The sequence below is a fragment of the Corvus hawaiiensis genome, chromosome 2, assembly GCF_020740725.1.
Source record: "Corvus hawaiiensis isolate bCorHaw1 chromosome 2, bCorHaw1.pri.cur, whole genome shotgun sequence".
In the NCBI taxonomy this organism is placed as follows: Eukaryota; Metazoa; Chordata; class Aves; order Passeriformes; family Corvidae; genus Corvus; species Corvus hawaiiensis.
This window is the reverse complement of record NC_063214.1, coordinates 49,096,515-49,116,950: the sequence shown is the minus strand read 5'-3', so window position 1 is coordinate 49,116,950 and position 20,436 is coordinate 49,096,515.

The following is a 20,436-nucleotide window of genomic DNA, read 5'->3' as shown; positions in this document are numbered from 1 at the left end:
ACTAATCTGAGTCTCTCTTCTCACACCAGATGACAATTTTCATGAAATTCTTAGAAATCTAGCACACCAGACACTTTTCTGTGTGTCCAAGTGGGAGTGAAATCAGTCCATGGGTTCAAATGGGCTTGTACAGGCAGGGTGTCAGGTGAGCAACAGACACACAGACAAGCGACATAACTCCCTGCTAAACCTTGTTTCCTTTTCAAATCAAGCTGAAAAACATTTTTTGAGGGGGACAGCATGTTTTGTTTTGGTTTAAACAAATTGAAGATTTTGGATTAGAAGAAAGATGTGGAACAGCTTCTAGACACAAACAATTGAGAAGGGTATGACTTTCCAACCAGAAAAACAGATGACTTTAAGAGGGATGTGATAAAGACCTATCCATTCATTCAGTTGTTACCCTGTTATTTTTGGTTGAGCCTGCCTTCACTCATAGTACAATGATTTCTAATTTACCACTCAATCAATTAAAAATCTCCAAGGAGTGCTTGAAGGTGCCAAGGAGCCAAACACTTATAGTCCATGGAAAATTAAAAACAAAAACAAAAGGAGAAAATGGGAAACACTCCCAGTCATAAAGTTAACCACTTAGCAGGTATCTACATAACCCCTCCCTGTTTTTCTTCTGCCATCTTAGTGCTGCCAAATATCACGCTTCAGTTTTCCCAGACCAGTGTCTTGCCAAAGAAAGCGAAAAAGACTGAGGGAGAATAAGAGAAATGGTAGAATATCTAGGCTATACAAAATATAGATGAAAATAATTCAGTTGTACAGGAGAAAGAGGCAGAGAGGTTCCTGGTTTCTTGAAGAAAGGTCAGTGTTATGAGGAGTTGAAGAAAACAGGGAAATGGGGAGAACAGTATAGAAAAAGCAGAACCTGAAAAGGAGAATGGGGAGAACAGTATAGAAAAGGGAACCTGCAGTGGAACAAAGGAGAAGAAGGGAAAGCAGAGGAAAAATGGCTCAGGTGTGTAGGATGAGAGTAAGTCTTGCAATAAATTTCTAAATACCTCAGGACTCTACAGCAGCAAAACAGGAAAAATGAACCTGGAAGAAGCCCATGACATATGCTGAGCCTAGAAAAGCCACAAAGTGTTTACTTACCACAAAATTTATTCAACGTGTAAAAACCAGACAAAGAAGCTACCTGCACGCACTCTGCCTGCCATCTGCACACTGCTTCTAGCACTGACAGCCCTGGCAGAAAGTCAGGTGGGTCTCAGAAGAAATTGGTCCTTCCTGGAAACTCCTCCTGGAGCTCCAGGTGAGAGTGATTTGTGATTCTCTGGGCAGGAATATATTGATCTTTCCTCTCTGATTACTGAGAACTCCTGTAATTCAAAAGTGAATTCTTTAGGAGCGATTTGACCTCTCTGAGGAAGCAGACAGCATCAATCTCCTTAACATGGGAGGGACCTGTGCTGTAGCAGAGCAAGCAGGGCTCCATCCATGCCCAGCATTTCTCATGCAGGCATGTTCATAAGGACCCTGCCTACCTCTGGGCATGCCTGCATTGATTAGCCAGGGCACAGTTTGTATCAGGTTCCCAGGTTATTTCTGCTTCTGTTTCACAGTGCTGCTACAGACAGCCATGGAGCAATTTTTACCCACTTTGCCACTACAACTGCCCAGGTAAATTGTAAAAAGCTTAATTAATTCACAGCATGATTTACTCTACATTTGAGTGGGTGGGACCTTCAGACATACCACTTCTGACTGGGAGCTGCTGAAATGTTTTTTGACATAAGTCAAGACAAATCCAGTAAACGATTAGACATGAGATCTCCTAGGGATGCTTGGATATGACTGGAAGTGGCACTGGTAACTCAAACAGAAAATGTTTTTTCCCAGTGAAAGAGTGATCATGCACAAAATTACACAGCACAGTGCCTTTCTTTTGGAGACAGAAATCAGTATCTTTACACTTCACCACTGCAAGCATGGGAAAGGTGTTTGTTCTGGTATTCTAGTCCTCTTTGTGTCTCTGTCCTTCTGTGGCTATTTGTGACTGGCAGGAAATGGAACAGCCTTGGGGCTGCTCTCCACCACCACACGTGGAGAGGGCTGTCCAGTGGCCGCACTGGGAGGTGCTGGCTTAGCTTCTACAGTCTGCCCCAGTCACAAGACTTAGGACCACACAGTCCACCTCTATAAAACTGACTGAAGAAACTGTGTGTTAAAATTCACTTTTCATGTTCTCTGGAAGGCTGAAGGACTAACCAAACTTATCTAAAGCTTTAATCACTTGAGCTCAGTCAACTAAAACAATGATATCACCCAGTAGCACAACAATCGTTGATTTGTGGTCTGTAGACTTCACAGGTTCATGAGCTACTTTTAAGGCATCAGCTACTTTTAAGGCAACCAAGGAAAAGCATCTTTTGCTTTTCAAGCTTGTCTATATCCACTGTAAATTTTTGGACTGCAACTAGAAAAAATTTTGAAAAACAACTCAAATCCCAAACTTTCCTAACCATACAACAAAACAGAAATTGTATCTCCATGAATCAATGCTGAGTTGTTACAATACAGGTAATATCAGTGAAGATACTTGTAATTTTTCAAGTATTTGTCTCTATATTGTAAGATTTATCTGCAAGTATTTTCATTTCTATAAGAAGTAAAAGGCAGTAAGCTTAACAAAAGAGGGTATTTCGTATCATGACAAATCCTTTTCTCTGAGTCAAGATTTAAAACAGGACTATTTATTTTTGGAGGGAACGTGGGTGAGGGGCTTGATAATGGACTGTTCAAACTGAGGCTAGAAAAGACCTTACAGAAGCTATAAAATGAAACTATTTGACTGTTTTCCCTATGAAGATCTCAGTCTCCTCTGCGCCCAGAGTGTTCGTGTGTGTGTGTGTGTGCACGCATGAACATGTGGAGAGCAGCTAGCACAGACCAACTCTAGTTGTGAGGGTTTTAGTCTTCAACCCCTTGGGGCTACAGCCATAGAAGTGGTAAGTCAAAAATCAGACAATAGACCAAAGGTAAGAGAAACACAGAACCATTATTTTTTTTCTTTTATTTCATAGACACTGCCTGAGCCACTCATCACTTAGCCATATTAGTTAGCTGATGTTTTTCAGATACCTTGGTTGAATCAGGGCTTGAAATACTGGAGTAAAAGCAGGGCAATTGCCAGGGACATCAGTTTTCAGGAGGCTGTTCCTCAACTGGGGAGCACCACGGGCATGAGGCAGGAAAAACATATGTTTACTATTATACATAATACTTCAATTTCTTCAGGCTGCAACAGTGTTGAAAACAAACCTGATATTTTCCATATGCAGATGAAAAACATAGTCTAAAAGCTTAGGGCCTAGGAGAAGATTTACTGGAAGGGGAGCAGCAAGTCCTGGCTAACTGAAGTAGAAACTAGAGCGAGCACCCTCCACAACAGATCTTCACTTTCCTCTGGAGCAAAGCTGCCATTGCACCCTGCCACTTTCCCCTGCTCCCAGACCCTGTGTGCCAAAGCTTGGCCTTGCCAGCCAGCTGTGGCTGAAACATGGCCTTGAAGTGCCATGTGGCAGCTTTCATGTGTGCCTCTGGGGAGGACAGGGCACCTCCTGTTCGCCTTTGTGGTGCTGTGCGCCTCCTCTGCTTCTGCATGAGCTGGTGCTCTAGGTGTGCCTGATGCTGGGACCGATGGCTGCTCTCATGTCCAGGCAGAGGAATTTTCCAAGGTGTGTCAACTGGAGCTTTACCATGCATTTTTCTTAAATGAGGAAGCTCTGCCTGTACCTAATAATAATTGTGAAATAAATAATTCATGGTATTTTCTCCTCTACACTCAGTTGTTGAAATATTTTTTCACAAATTTTTTTATGTGACCAACTTGAATTAAGAAAACCTTTTCCTAGTTCTTCAGCTGCTCAGATCCCAGCCTCTTACAGATTTTCCCTTCTGAAGCCCATTCCTTCCCGCCATAGTCTAGCAATTCCTTGCTGTTACTTTGCATGTGTCAATTAGACCTGATGTTGTGATGAACAGAAGAAACAGATAGATTTATTTTAATGTTTCAGAACCAAAGATATAGGACAGGCAGCTCCTTTTTTTTTAGTATCAGGACACCAAGTCTCACTGTCTGACTCAGAAACCCTTTGAGCAGGGGAAGTTTGCAGAGCCTTTAGGATAGGAGCCCTCCCACACTGCTTACACAGATAAATATCTGATCTTATCTTGCACCTGAAAAAATCTCCAAGGCAAAAGGAAACAGAAATATGTTTTCATAGCCAGAGCAGTAACCTATCTCACGCTGAAATGCAGTCTCCTCCCACTAGAGGGTGGTCTGGTCTCCCTCATGCTACAGCTGAGGTGTGTAGGCAAAGCTTTTTCAGAAAGCCTGAGCCCACTTTATTTAAGACTCAGCAACATCAAAGTATTCCTGTTCTGAGTTATTCCAAGTGCTTCATGTCCCATCACCGACATTGAAACTACCCTGTCATTTAAACAAATAAACACATTGTGCCTCTCACTGAAGAGCTGACATTCTACAAATATCAGCACGCTCTGAGGTTCTACCAGTGCGTGTATGAAAGAGCAAAGCAAGGCTCACTGTTAGCGTTAAAGTTCTTGGCTTGATACCACTTCGAACCCTTCGAAATCTGTTTCTGTGGTTTATATTTTCTTCACATCATTTTCACAGATGGCTGGGTTATTACAAGTAAAACAAGACAAATTCTTTCTTATGAGTTAGCCTGTGCTTTGACTGTGTGTCACAGTGAGCCAGACACATGGCTTTAGCTCAAGAGATGAACTGGAGTTTCTTCCATCAGGTTTGGGAGAGCTGGCAGCTAGTCTCATAACCATCTCCCACATCAGCTACCTGAGATTCATCAAAAATGCCTTCCCCTGCCAAGCCATCCCTCTCCCTTGTGAGCCATGTCACCTCTGCTCCCCTTCCCAGGACACCCTGCTTGTCTCCTTTTCTCCTCTTTCATATGTACTCAAATGCACAAATCCCCAACTCCAATCTTTGTACCACAACCTTCAAAAGTCCAAGCATCAAACCAAACCCCATAGCATTTAGTCAGAATTTCAAAGATATTGCAGAGAATTTCATCCAACATCTTGGTTCCTGCCCCTATGTCTACCAACATGGGAATCTTCCCTTTTATGACAGTGGGAGTAAAAACACAACAACACATGGCATAAACTCTGTTTGTAAAACCTATGGAAAACTTTCTCTGTTAGGAGTCTTTGTCCCAAAATGAATTAGGCTTTAGATCCCTTTTCCTCTGATCAGTTTTCTCCCTATTGATTCATTTTCCTAAGTCTTGTTTTCGAAGTCTGGTAGTGGGCAAATGAAACATTTTATCTCAAAAAACGTGTGGTGGAAGATATTTTCAGTCACAAAAATTGACAATATCTAAAGACGTTTCGATTTGGATGCAAGCTCACTGGAAAAATGGAAAGACTGTAAGCCAGAGCACAATTCACCGTTACATTAATAATATATATACTCATATTTTGAGTGATACAGGAACAAATGTAAAGTAATTAGGGAAAAATACACTTAATTTGCATAAGTTTGCTTTCTCGTCCATTTTAGGAGACATAATTTGCCTATTTGGCTTTGTCTATTTCACATAGTTGAGACAGCAAAAATGTTAAAAGATTAAAGAATTCATTATTTATCTCATGACATTTGAATAGTATCAACAGATATGACACAGATGTCAATGATAATCAAGACTATCTTCAGCTGTGAGTTTGGATGCAAATCACAACAAAACAGGATGATCTGTTCTGATGCAATATAATGAATTATTACATCATTCATCTGGTCTATATAAACACGACATGGCAAATAAAGTCTTTTCATAAATTCTTTATACTTCACTGTCTTAAAAGTTACATAGGATGTGGCATATTTGGCTCTTGTACCAGGGAAGGAAGTGATAGGGATGGGAAGTGTGACACTCAGGTCACACAAAAAGATTCAGGCTATTTGCCTCTGTGTGCTCCTTTTTGGTGACAGTAAAGTTTTGATGGGTGGTGTTGTCTCTAATAAGTAAGTAAGTAAGTGTTCTATACTTAACTGTTAGGATACACAAGTAGAGCTGTCCTCCAAATTGGTTCCAACATCTGGATACCGCTGTTAATAGGTTTGGGAAGAACATTTGGTCCTCATTTAAAACACCGCAAACGCTATCATGATGTGGACCGTGAAATTTTAAGTAAGACTACTGCTGTTTTGATTATACTCTGAGATAAAAAAATAAAAGCAAACAGCTCTCTAAATAATGTAAAAATGCAAGAACACCAGAACCCTTTAACAGGCATCTCTGCAGCAGGTAAAACAGCAAGTTTTCTTTTATAACAGAACTTATTCAAGCATGAAACTGATGTCTTTGTTTTCTGCTCCCCAGGTGAATTGGGAAGGGAAGGGAAGGGAAGGGAAGGGAAGGGAAGGGAAGGGAAGGGAAAGGAAGGGAAGGGAAGGGAAGGGAAGGGAAGGGAAGGGAAGGGAAGGGAAGGGAAGGGAAGGGAAGGGAAGGGAAGGGAAGGGAAGGGAAGGGAAGGGAAGGGAAGGGAAGGGAAGGGAAGGGAAGGGAAGGGAAGGGAAGGGAAGGGAAGGGAAGGGAAGGGAAGGGAAGGGAAGGGAAGGGAAGGGAAGGGAAGGGAAGGGAAGGGAAGGGATCATAAACAAATTCCAAATGTATCTAAAATTAGCAAGGCTGTCCTTTTAATGCTGTGTTCCAGAATCCAGGGCTCTGCATTGCCGTTCTTCTGTAACCCCAATTAATTAGGTATTGACTTGTTTTTTCATTCAATTAAAGTATAATTAAATGACAGTGGTCTGCCTCTGAAAAGCAGATGAAAAGGTTCTGGTAAGAATCTCTAGGTTAATCCAGCTGCTTAAAATGTGTGTTGTATTTGACCATTTGCCAAGATACTCTGTGAATACATGAGCCAGCTGGCACGGGGAGGGCTGGTGGGAACCTGTCAGCTGTTTAGGACAATGGCTGCAGCTTTTTTAACCAGATCAGGTTTTTAAAATACCTAAAAATGAGACACCCTAGCTTGGCAGCTCAGGAATTAGGGCAGAAATTAAATCCTAAGATTTTTTTTTCTCTTAAAATAGGGGTTTTGACTCACGTTCTCTGAACCTCTGAACCAAGTCATTTATTTGGATTACTGTTAAATATCTGGCAAAAAGACACAATGCATCAAAGCCTTATTTTTGCAGTGATGGAGCCCAAGTTTGCTATTCTGACAAATACAACTATTCAGGAGAAAAAAGTCGTGTTAATGTGCTGAATAAAGTTGCATCACCAGCTGCTCTTTGAACCAGGCAGGACTCCAGCCCTGGGCCTGCTTTCAGGGCATCCCCCTCCCTCCACAGGGCCTCGGAAGGATGCGCGGGTGCTCGTTCAGCCAAAGTGTGAGCCACAAGCACACTCTGGTGAGCGGCCGCTCCCACACATCCTGCTGCTGGCTCCGGCTTCGCATGGGAATAATTGCTGATCAGCCCAAGTCAGAGCTTCATCAGCAAACCTTTAATGCACAGCTTCCCACTAAGTCTTTTAGACAGAAAAATTAGCCGACGACCCTGGCATTTAAAAAGCCCTTGTACTCCCTGTGTTTTCACTGTAGGGTGAAATGAAATGATTACAGACAGGAGTGATTTCTGGAGCACAGAGGCAATGGCCGAGAGCCGAACAGCTCTCTAAAAGCTGGGCTTGGGTGCATGCGTGTGGAGGCCGGGGTGTCTGCACGCCAGGTGTCAATATGAAACTTGCCATGCTAACAAGAGCCTTGCAACAGGCTGTTACTTTGATTTTTTCCACCTGGTGCTTGGTGCGGCAATATGTCTGCCTTACCATGTGAGTTATCTGAGAAGCTGTCAAAAGGAAGGGAAGATACGGGAAGTTTTTAAAAACCTGGCCGATCCTGCCTTCTCAACAGTAACACTTTATGACACTTTTATTTTCATCCCAAACTTCTGATGCTTTATTCTCCAGCCCCCAGAGATGCTCCGGCTGTCTGCTCTGTGAAGCATCCTGGTGCTCTGTCCAGGGGTTCTTCTCAGCTTCCAGGCTCCTGCACACAAGTACAGAATGACCTTTCTGATCATGCAGAAAAAGAAAAATGTAAAATGTAAATATCTTCATAAGCATTTGGAAAATGAGAAAAAGCATATCTCTGTAATACACTTAAGAAAGCTCCATGTGCATATCTGAATCTCTCCATACCCACCACTTCTGCTGAGCTGCGGCCTATGGTGCTCCCAGTAAACAGGAAAACGTGAAGTGCAAATACCAAGTAGGGAATTAACATGAAGGGGATAAAACTGAAGCCAAAAAGGAAATGAAGGAAAGCTGGCAAGAGCCAGAAATTGTATTTCAGCACCTTTTGCACTTGCAGAAGAACTCACATGTCTGCAATCCTGACTGCACATTCAAACTTGACCAGCAAGTGTGTGTAGGAAAAGGTTTTCCCCAGCTGTACAAACCTCACTTTCTTTATTCCCACTGAGCAGCAGACCTGTACAGCGCTACTACTGTGAGTGTCAGAGACTTTTCCTGATGACGTAGGAGAGCTGCTCGTCTTTTCTTAATGGACAGAATTGGGTTTTTTCTATCAGAGGATTATTCCATTTCTTTATTCAGGACAGATACTGGAAGATAATCTGGGAAGGAGGGAGTAGTTTAATATTCCTTTTTCTCCCCACTATCCAAATCCACAGCATTTGCTGTATGCTGTATTCTGATTGTAGAGCTACTTGCTGGTTTCAATAATCCTTAGCAAAAGTAATTTGGGAGCCCCAGAAACATTGGTGACATCTAGTTTTTTCCTAGGAGTGCTATCAGCTGTCAGTGAGGGCACTTCTCATGGACACAATTCAAAGCAGCCAGGCTTGACCAGGGTTATGTGGGCACCTGGTGGCCTCTGAAGTTGCCACAACTCAGTTCAGCTCCTCTAACAACCTCATGTCTCTCTGCTCCTGCCTCCAGGAGTACAGTCCTGTGCAGCTCCTGGCCACTCTAACCATCCCACACCACCCAGGGTGCAAGACATACCAACATGATGGGAAAATGAGGGTACCTCTCTCCATTTGGCAAATGTCTTCAGGCCGCTAAGTGATAACATGATAACAGGGTCAGGAGTCCCACACCTAGATCAATCCGTGAAGATTTAGGACACCAGAGACTCAGGACTCTCTCTTGTGCACTTGAAAATCTGTGTCTGGGTCTCTAGGCCTCTTCAGAAGGAACCAGAGATCCAGGAGGACCCCAAGGCTTTCACTGGAGTTAGGGTCCAGAGAGCTCTGGCTCAGGAAAGCTGTGAGAGAATAGAACAGAGGCAGAGAAGGAAAGAAGACAAGAAAAAGGGAGTTTCAACCAAACCTCTTTTTTTTATTTTTTTAAGTAAATTTCCCAGGAGTCAGAAACCTGCTTTTTTGCAGCACAACTTTCTGATGATACAGCAAACATCTTAAAATGTATTAATACTGTGAAAAACATAATGCTGTCAGTTAAAGATATTCCTCAAATTAGAATTTTTTAAATGATTTATCATTCATGAAAGACACCAAATCAATTAAATTCCGCTTATATTATTTTTTAAAATATTTTTTATGACAGTAATGTCAAGCCCAAATGAAGACCAAAGGAAAAAACAGGGAGCAAAAATCCCCCCTGCTCAAATGAGTTGAAAAAATAATGCAAGACAGAGGAAAGAGGAGTAGTTCAAATATCCAATGAAAGACTTGGAGGATGTAAGAAAGGTTAATGGCAAAAAAAGTATGGGGTACCAAAAATAAAGTGGGAGTAAAGCCATAACAGATTTATTTCCCCTCTGTCTCTAGTGCTGTGTTTGTTATAGTGTCCCAGGGAGATCAGCCCCTTCTCTCAGAGCCTTGTGCTCCTGGGGGCTGGGACTTGGATGCTGAGCTCAAAATCAAGGTGATTCAGGGGCTGATTTAAGGGCGTGGCTCTTACTGAGACCTCCTTGCTGAGACCAGCCATTCACTTCAGACTGGCCACCACCATGAAAGTTATTTACAGCGTGGTTACAGGAGGACATTCCTTCTAGCTCTGAGTCTCAGAAGTTGAGTGAAACCCACAAAACTTGAATAGTCAGGGGCTGACCTTACAGGGAGCCGACAGAGGAAAATACTCGGAGTCACTGCAATAATGGATGGACAGCCATTAATTTAAAACAAACCACATTGTTTCTTTTACTCAGCATAGGTAATGAAATAATGAAAGGAACCCACAAGCTTTCAAAACAGCAGCATTAGACGGATTTCCACTGTCACAAGATCAAAGCAAGAGGCTTTGTTGGTTATAATCAGACAGTGTCAGACAAGGAAACCCTCCACCAGCCTAGCAGAACTGAGCCAGTCCCTCAGCCCACCCCTGCCTCCTCCAGCTCATTCAGGCAAAAATGCACTCACACACAGGGACTGTATTTACATCCTCTTCCTCTCTTGATCCATCATCTTATCCCTCAGGCAGAGTAAATTCTGCAACGTCCCCTTTTTTTCCCAGAAATCGGCACTTTTCCTTCCTTATTTGATCAATGTAGAAAGAAGCAGCAGGGAATCTTCTGGTAATCTCTGCACCCCACACTTTGTGATTCATTCAGGCACCATCTGAAATCTGTGTTTCTGGAAGCACCTATAGCTTGCACTATTTCTATCTTCAGCTTATATTTATATCTGATGGTCAATACTCTTCCATAGTAGGCCATGAAAAAAAAGTTATTTGGAAAAATTCAGAGCCTGCTTTCTTACAGTCAATGTCCTTTGGGAATTTGCATCTGAAACACACATAAAATGAGTGATACACCATTAATTAATCATTCTCAATTTTGACATTCAGGCTCTGCCACACCATCAACTTCCCATGTACAAGTGAACCGAAGTTGCAGGTCTCAAAGTGCTTCACAATTTCAGGTTTCAAGCAGAAAAACAAAAAGCGCTGGTTTTGGACAGTTATGGAAGCAGATTACTTACATTGGACTTGGGTCTGCCCAAGACTCCTCTTAGTTTCAATGTAATATAGCCACTTTGGTTTTCTTCTCATCTTCCACCTTCATCTCTTCAGATTATCTTCCTTTCTGATGTTTTCTGCTCTTTTATCTCTGAAGTCCCATCCCATTTATTTGCACATATTCCATAAAAAACCCTCTGGCATATGGCTTTATGTGTTGAGGTAGAGGAGACACACAGTGTGTGAATCAGAAAGTTTGTGGGTCACAATGTTCCCATAATACAGTCACAGGATGGTGGGATTTGGTCACTACCTCATAATCATCATTTGAAATATAACATTAAGCCTGAGGGACATCACCTTTACAAGGCCACAAAAAACAATCCTTCACTTACCAGGAGCATGAACCACAGCATTGGAAAAAAAGGAAGGGACCACTTGTCAGCAACTATTAAGAACATTATATGTTGTCCTCAAAAGAGTAGAAAAAATACAAAGAAACAAATTTTAACTAAATTTTAAGCCAAGAAGCATAATGCATGCTTTTATCATCATTTTGCAGAACAATTCATCCTGAAGCCCCTAGGGTAAATCCACCTTAGTTTTTCCCACAGTAGGCAAACACAAACTGCAGATTCTGAGTCAGTGCAAGTCTGAGCCCCACTGGGCCCACTGGCCAGAGCCCAGCAGGCAAAACCAAACAACACTTTGCCAAGCACTCAGAAGGAATCCTTCCAGGATATCACCTGGTTAATGCAGTAAAAACTAAACCAGGCAGCCAGAAAAGATGCACATTTGCAGTGAAATCTCACTGCTGTGTTGGAACTTACAAAGGCAAGAAGAAATTAAAGATGTACGATCCTTTTCACACAAGTATGGAGGACAATCTGAAAAGCACTAGTTTTCAGACTCCAATAAGCAAGCAAATATTTACCTGGAATGTAAGATGCAAAGAGAGGACAGGGAAGTGCAGGTGTCCAGAAAATGTCCATACTGCAGCCTTTTAGTTGATCGTGAACATTTGGTATGAAACCCTGAAATGACAGTGTAAAAGATACTGAGATTACTGCTATACCACAACACGTTGCCAACTTAAGCCAAGAAAAACTATAAGCATTAAGTTTTTATTGAAAATACATGTTAGTCTGCCCAGTATTTTAGTTTGCTGAAAAAATAAATTGGAGAATAATATATGTATTTGCAACTAGCTAATAAACTTCTGCTTTTGTACCTGGAAACTGAAGAATACTGCGTGGGAAGTGTAGTCAGTGGAAGGCAGGTGTGGCATTGCCTGTTGCAGTGAGGAGGAGGGTTGCTGGTTTGTTTCTTTGGTTATTTTTACAGTCATGTTCCTTTTCTTTAACAGGGATCTCTATGAAAATGGATTGCATGCTCACATGCATTGTCTGGGAAGGTGCTGCCAATTCCCAGAATGAATTTACAGTTACTGTAGAAAATGTAACATCTGCCACACGTGGATCCATTAAGCCAGTCCCTTCAAAACCAGTGCTGCCAGATGAATGGATTTTATGATTATAAAGCGGAAGAGCAAGCTATTTTACGTAGCCACTAATTGTCAGTGGTTTCCTTATGTTTCCCAGACATTCTCAAAGATAGTGGGAAATGGTTTCTTCACATATGGATGTCTGAGTTTTTCATTCACAGTTCCTTTCACTGTGGGAAGAACAATCATGATCTCAAAAAACTTCATGAACTGCAACTTTGCAAAAGCTACTCAAAGAAACTTTATAAACCATTTCTATTTTCTTCAGTAATTTCACAGTGTGTCAAAATTTTGTAGACCTCTTAGAAAGCAGTATGCATAGTTATCACTATAGGGAACATTTTGAAATAAAACATTTTTTCAAACATGAGAATGGATATATTTTTCCTTTAAAATGTCGAAATTTAACATTTAGATCATTTAAAAAATGCAAAAAATTTTCTCTACTCTTGAATTTCACAGACATTTCCCATACATTGCTTCTATATTGATTAATTGCCATTTTCAGATAAAGAATGCTTAGCTTCAAAATTCCCAGTCATCTTTAAACTAAATTTATCATATCATTGCACCACTGCCAGGAGAATAGGTCAAGGTCCACAGCTGTCCCAAGGTGCGATATAAGGACAATTCATTTTCTCTTATTCTCCACTTTGCAAGTCTCTTTGTAATCACATTGACACCTCTGCAGCAGAGGAGAGAGATCTCTTGAGACTTCCAAGAACCATGCATATGGCCTTAAGTTAAAGGCAGAAAAAGCAAACAGCAAGCACTGAATCAGGTTTTCTTGTATCTTGCAAGCAGCTTGTGTTAAAGGATATTACACTGCAGCATCACGGATAGAAGGAACGTGAAAAGGTACAAAGAGGTCAAACAAGGTCATTGATATGATTTTCTGCTACGCCTCCTCCATCCCCATGATGTGGGTGAGCTGCTGTACAGTTATATCTCGAGAGAACCACCAAACCCTATCTTGTGAAATCTGTGCCAAAAAAACCAGACCTGCACAAAACCCTTTCCAGAGTGCAGAGGTTTCAAGGGGTTTCATGATCTCTCCTCTTTTCTTCCTTCCCTCTATCTTTCTCCTAGAACCTCAGCATCCTCAGCTTCTGAGTAAGAGGTGTTGCATGGCTGTTGCAGTGGGGAAAGCCAGAGCCATGATCTGGGAAGCCAGGAAAAGCTTGATGGGCTGAAGTTTGAATGTTGAACCGAAGCCTCTCACTCTGATCTCCCTGCCCTGCTTTGGCCACGTGGTTGAGTGTGTTGCTGTCCCTCAGGCACAAGGCTGCTCTGCCAGTCTGGCTGCTGCAACTTACCCTCTGCAGGTTCTGTCAAGCGTGACTGAGGCCACAGTGCTCACTGACAAGAAAGGCATGAGACTCTGGTGAGCTTTGATTTTAAAGTCTGTGAGAAGCAGGAGGGCTGAGCTGACATGCTGGTGCCAGACTGGATTGCCCAGAGGAGGTGTGCCTGGACTTGCCTAAACATCAGTATCTTCCTGACTGTTGCTGCAGCCCATCAAAGAGAGTTAGAATATCTGAAGTCTCAGCATTCAGCAAGTTGAGATGAGGTCTTCCCACAAAGAAGTGATTTAAACAGTGTAAGTGCCGCATTGAGAGAGCTGAACACCTGAGAGGAAACACAAATTGTTCCAGTTTTGTACACAGAAAAGGAAATGTGTTTTCACCAAGTTTGCTCTATGTTTTTCTTTCCCTTTCAGCTTCGTTTCTGTGCCGCTTCAGGCTCAGGCAACTGCAGCCCATTAGTGACCAGCTGATTTCCCCTATACTTGCTGGCAAGGTCTGCATCATCTTGGTAGTGAGTGATGGAGAAGAGTGACCAGCGGAGCTTCAGCTCACTGCTTCAGTCTGCCCTAACTGCCCAGCTCATCTCATGACCTCCTGCAGATGTTGAGCAGGTTACGAGGGGTAGAAGTGATGGTGTTCCCTGTCCCTGTATGCTGTATGTGCTCGACTCTTACACACCAAGAGAGCTGACCTGAAACAGCAGTACTTTGTGCTATGCCTCCTCACCTTCCTCCCCGCCTGTGGCCAGGCAGACTTCCTGCCCCCTTCCTTCACTGCTTCACAGCTCATCCTCCCTCCCACAGATTTATAGACTTCCTGAGTCAATAGCCTGTCCTATGTCATTCTCCTACCTGCAAAACCATGTCCTTCTACCTCTTATTCATCTAAGTCACTGCTGCACCAAAGCCTGGAGTCAGCAAAAAATAACTTCTTTTTTTTTTTCCCTTTTCTTTTATTTTCTTTTGGTTTTTTTCCTTTTCTCTTCTTTTCTTTTCTTTTCTTTTTTTTTTTTTTTTTTTCTTTTGGATGTTTATATTAAATACAACCTGCCCAAACACAACCTCTTCTTATTGAGGCTAACAAAACAAAACATGTCCAACACTTGTAGGCCAAGCTATTCTGAAGGTAGGACAACCCCCAAAATAACTTAAGAAAGCGTTCCAGAAGGGAAGGGTAGGGTGTTTTGACACATCATGCATTCTGCTCCAATCGATCAGTCATCTGGGGGAAAAAACTCTGCAACAGTGTAAAGCAAAGCAGACAAAACTTTAGAAGATATGGCTTGTTGGGGCAATTGTTTGAGGCATAGAGATGAAACTGGGATCCCACCTGGAAGACAGGTTTGAGTCCAACTATGTAGCAGCTACTGCTGTTTCATAAAACTGTAAGTTTTGGCAACAGAAGCTATTGGAGGAGAGGGACTAAATGGATCTTCCCGTGGAGTAACTAAGAAAACATGTGTTTTTATTTTCAAAGAACAGCTGAGATTGGGTCAGCTGGTTGTGATAAAGGAGATTTCACTGTTTCTGAACTGATATATAGGGAAGGATTATGAGGTGTTCCAAAAGTCAATGGAAAAGCAATTCCAAAATCCAAAAATATACCAAAATTCCTTTGGTATTTGTTGTAATAATATTTGTTACTGGAAATTTATTTGGTACAAAATATAAATGTTAGCTATCATGCTTCCTTTTGTATTCAGCATTGTAAAATTAATGTGCTGGGGGTTTTTTTGTGCAGTAAACTGCACTGCTTTTGAGCAGTGAGAACACCGTGAAACAGAAGGATTAAGAGCTCACTGGGGGCACATCAAGTTTTGTACCATCACAGTTATATCTTCCGGCTATCATGACTATGTTAATATATTATAGCATGGGAGGGCTGTCAGAGTAAGCTCAGAAGGAACCCAGCCCACTCTTACCAGATTGTTCCAATGTTAATTTACAGCCCAGACCTTGGGAGGTTGTTGTTCTTTGTGATAATGTGTAGGTTATGTTCTAGAGCAATAGTTACTCTGAGGGGAAAATATTGCTTTCTTGACCTGGGGTAAATCTGTTTTATTACCCCATAGTTACCCCTTTAAATTGTATTGTACTTTCTCTCCTGTTTTCTTCTTAAGTTCTCTCTTTCCTGCTTCTTTTCCCTCCACTATTGTCCTCTTTTGCACACTAGATTCCTGAACAATAACCCACTTTTCAGAGCAGTAGCCTAGAAATCAGAGATGTGTACTGGGATATAAAATGAATGTATAGAGGTACCGCTACTTAAAAATTACAGGAATTTCTGCTCTGGTGCAGCTTTCTAAAAACACTGCCTACTTGTGCTTTCTAGTCCACAGCTGAAACCTCCATTGTTGCTGGCACCACATAAGACTGCAGCTTGATTTCATGCCACATTTTCTAAGAATTGCTTACTTTTTTTTTAACATTTTCTTTAATTTTTTAAAATTTTTTTTGTTAACAGGGAATAGTGCCTTTTCAGAGGTAACCTCCTGTTTTGCCTCTGCCTTTGTTATCCAGAATCTCTGAGATGGAATCTGTCCCTGCTCCATTGGGTAAACCAGCAGACTGAAAGTGTTTCTCTGCAGTACAGGATCTTTCTTTCCTCTGTCTTAGGTATGTAGCTCTTATTGTTTAAATCCATAAAGAGTGCAGCTCTTGGGCATTTCTTCAGGACATACCTTTAGACACTGCCGTGGATCTCACCAGCTCTTTGTTCCTCAGGATCCCTTTCTTTCTGTGTCCCCTCTGTGCACGCCATCGTGAGCCTGCAGGTTTCAGTGGGTCTCCACCAAGGTGCAAAGGTAGTGAGCACCCCAAATGCTCTGACTAGAAAGGCTAGCCTCTGAAAAAGGACATTAAATGCTTCATTGGCTTCTTACTCATCACAATCTATCTTTTCTCAATTAGTATAGGATCATCAGGAAGGTGATACCAAAGCACAAAAGACAGTCTTAAAGCACGTCGAGAGAATAAGCAAATAAGTGATGGTGATCCCACTTTTTGACAGTGGGATTCTGATCTTGAAAAAACACCCCAATGTTTGAAATTATGGAAGGGTGATCCTGCATGGAGCATCTTTCATCCCCATGATTAGATCCATGAAAGACTGAGTAGTCTAATGCTCTCTGTGCATCCTATCAAGGGATGATAACCAAAAATCTGAGAGCACCAGAGAAAATAGAAGGTGATTTTTTAGACCCAATGCAAACTAAAAACCTCAGAAAATGTAATTGTATGCCATCTTAATAAAGTGCCAAATTGTGACTTCAGAAATGAGGCTCTATTCACCCAGAGGCATTAATTTTCAAACCGCAGAAAAGGAGAAAAAATTTAGAAGTAATAATCCTTGTTGCTTTATCAGTGAAATCCAGGTGAAGAACTCACTGTTTGTAGTAGCTAAATATTTGGATTTTACATGAGCTCCAGGAAATTAAACAAGTCCCCTGAAAAGATTAACTATCCATTTTCTAGGGTTGATGAGTTGACAGCTCCACAGCGTTTCCCAGATCAGGTTAGAGGCAGCACAATAGCACCTTATTGAGGAGGAAGTACCACCAGCTAATGAGAGAAAATTGAAAAGTTGCTATAGTGTGTCACAAAGGAGGATTCTGTTAGATGTTTCTCTTTATACAAACAAATGCACCTGCAATCTACCCAGGAATTTAAGCAAAATTCCCCCTCCTCCTCCACTTTCTTCATAGCAACAGGAATGGTCTGAAAAGGTGTGTTTACAGGAATTGAAGAATGAGGATTGTGTGTAATTTAGACACACTCCAATTTTTTAAAGAAAAAGTACAAGTCAATGTATGAGACAAGTAAATGCAACTTAAGGCATTTCCTTAAAATATTATCCTAAAAAGGTATGTTTTTTTCTGAAATAAAAACAAACTTGAGAACAAAGGCCTTGCAATTTCAGTAGTATCCAGGCATGTCAATTGATCTACTGCTGTTTGCTTTGAGCCACCCTTTAAGTTATGGTGTAGTGCAGAGTGGAGTCAGCTTACAATACCAAGGCTTTAATTGGTAGAAAGATACAATAAATGTTCCCACAAATGCCATTCTGAATTCCCAGAAAAGTCAGGACTATAAGTAAGCCTTAGGCTATGAAACTGTATTTAAAGTTATTTCCATCTCTGAGCATTTATTTGCCAGGAGATAAGGAAAAACAGTGGATTCCAAGATTGTGGTGGTTGTATTTGTAATCTGTACATTTGTGTTTTCCTTGCTTACGATGCTGACTCTGTAGTTGATGGTCAGCAGGCAGCCCCAGAGGTCAGGCAGTGATTTAATGCACAAACGTGAGCCTTCACAGAATCAGTTGGAGCCTTTCCTATGCTTTTTTTCCTCCTCATTTGTCAACAGAGCAGCAGCAAGAAACAACAAAACTGTGCTTGTTTTGTTAGGTGTTCATAGCTCCAAACTTGGAAAATATAAAAAATTCTCAAGTGATTCATTTCAAGAGAAGAAATCAGCAAGAGGAAGAAAGTCAGAATTTCACTCTCTCCAGAAAATTTCTACCCACAGCTGATTCTCAATCCAATATGGTGTTTGTGAGTTTGGAGGAAATTTGCCAAAACCTGGAATAATTCATAACGTCACCAACTTCCCCAAACTTTCTCATTTTGCAAATAGCTTCTAATTTTGGGTCCCAGCCCAGTTGTGATCAGCAGCTGAGCAGGTCTTCAGTGTTACATGGACTTTCTGCAACAAGGGGAGCCTCCCAGCCAAATCCAGACTGGGAATGAAAACTGTGAGGAGTTAAGAGAGTGGCAATAGCAGCATGTAGCATATCTTCCTGCAGACAACTTTGGGGCTAAAAATTGGCTACACAAATAGAAGGCAATGATAAAAGAGCACAGTGATGTACCCCTGATGGTTTGGGGGGTGGCAGACTAATGCCCTTGGTCAGCATTTGCTGTTCATTGTTTAGGAAATGCACCATGTAAGCATCTTTGAACCAAATGGGACATCCAGAATCCTGTGTGTCAGTGAAGGGCCTTCGCAGTCCCTTTCCAGTCATCGTGAAAACTGCACCGCTTTCCACTACCCAGCAATCACTGGCCACAATGTGTGAGAAATCACTCCAGTGTTTATGTGGGGAAGAAAAGTATGGACACAAGATCTTCAGCCACATGGATGCAGCTGAATGCAAACCTCCAAAATGCTTCCTCTGTTGGCCATTCGCCTTCTGTCATATCTGTCTCCCATAGCAGGTGGGGAATCCAGTGAATGTTGGCATGACATCCTTGGTGCATGGCTGCAGTGCAGTTATAGCTGGCCATGTTAATGATTTATCTCTGAATGTGTTTCTGAGACATGTGCCACATGTCACAGAAAATTAAGTTGGTGTGAAGGAGGCTTCAAAACATAGTTCCTTAAATGTTATGGCACTGGTCCAATTTTACTTCATTAGGTTACTGCAGCATAAAACAGAAGTAAGGCAGTTCTTCTGAGGACTATAATTGCTCCACAGCTGAGCAGTGACCTGCCCAGCTAGAGTGGAGTGACCATTAAAAAGATCCTTCAGAGTTATACAGGCTTGATTTTCATGTGCAACACATTTCTTTTTTGTTTCAAATTCAGTGGTGCTAAACGTGAAGGATAGCTCCTTTTTAGAGATGAGGAAGTATGTATAAACTTGTTCAAGGAAATGTAAGGATTAAAACCAAATATTGTCATTTCAAGAGCAAGTTCTAGTGCAGTTCATACTAACACCTTTTTTAACAGAGCAGAAAAGGTTTTAAATGACAGTAAATGACATAACAGATTAAACATGCAATTTTTGAATGGTAATAGACTCACTGCAAAATTTAAGGTCTGCTAGATATATTTACTATAGAAATATGAATATATTTTTCTTCACTGTCTGGTTATGAAGTCAAAGCCAGCTGCCAAAATCCAGGGCCGTATTTCACAAGGGCCTTGATGTACCCTGCAGATTTGTGCTTCTAACTCTTCATGCTCCCTTTCTGGTGCCAAAGTATGTGTACATTCAAAATTCAGGGTAAGAAATTTCATTTCTACACAGTGTGGCACTGATTCAGCAAAACATGTACATGCACATTTAAACCTCAGTGGCCTAATTGGGGTTTAACGCACCAAAGCCAGACCAGCTATTCCCAGTGACCCCAGCCACCAGAGCATCTACTGTGGGTCATTACCATGCTTTTCTCCATTACAGATTATGGTGCAGATATTTTCTCTGAATACTCTTGGATGGCTCATGAATGGCATCCAGGGGCTGCAGAGGGGAATATTAATGGACAAGGATCTGGTCCATCAGTGGGCACCTAGATTTTCTGTGCTTAATGAAGCAGCCTTTCTGACTTTGGAGCTTTTACCTATTTTAGTTGCAATGCGCCCAAAACTTTAAGGGCTAAAAGAGATGAAAACAGTTGGAAGCTGCCTCTAAAAATTTGGCTCTAAACCTGTATCTCCTTGTGATTTCTCCACCAGGGAAGGAGAACATTTAGGCTCAATACTTTAGGGCAGAACCGCTGTGGTGATAAATCAGATACTGATCTGAGGGTATGAGGTAAGCCCAATTACAACAGCAATGGAGCTGCCTCCCACTGGTGGCTTTAGGTCAACATTTTGGGCTAATCACTTTAGCTGGGTAAGTGCTCGTAAATCAAGAACTGCCTGGAAACTGTTTTTCTCTTCACACGGCT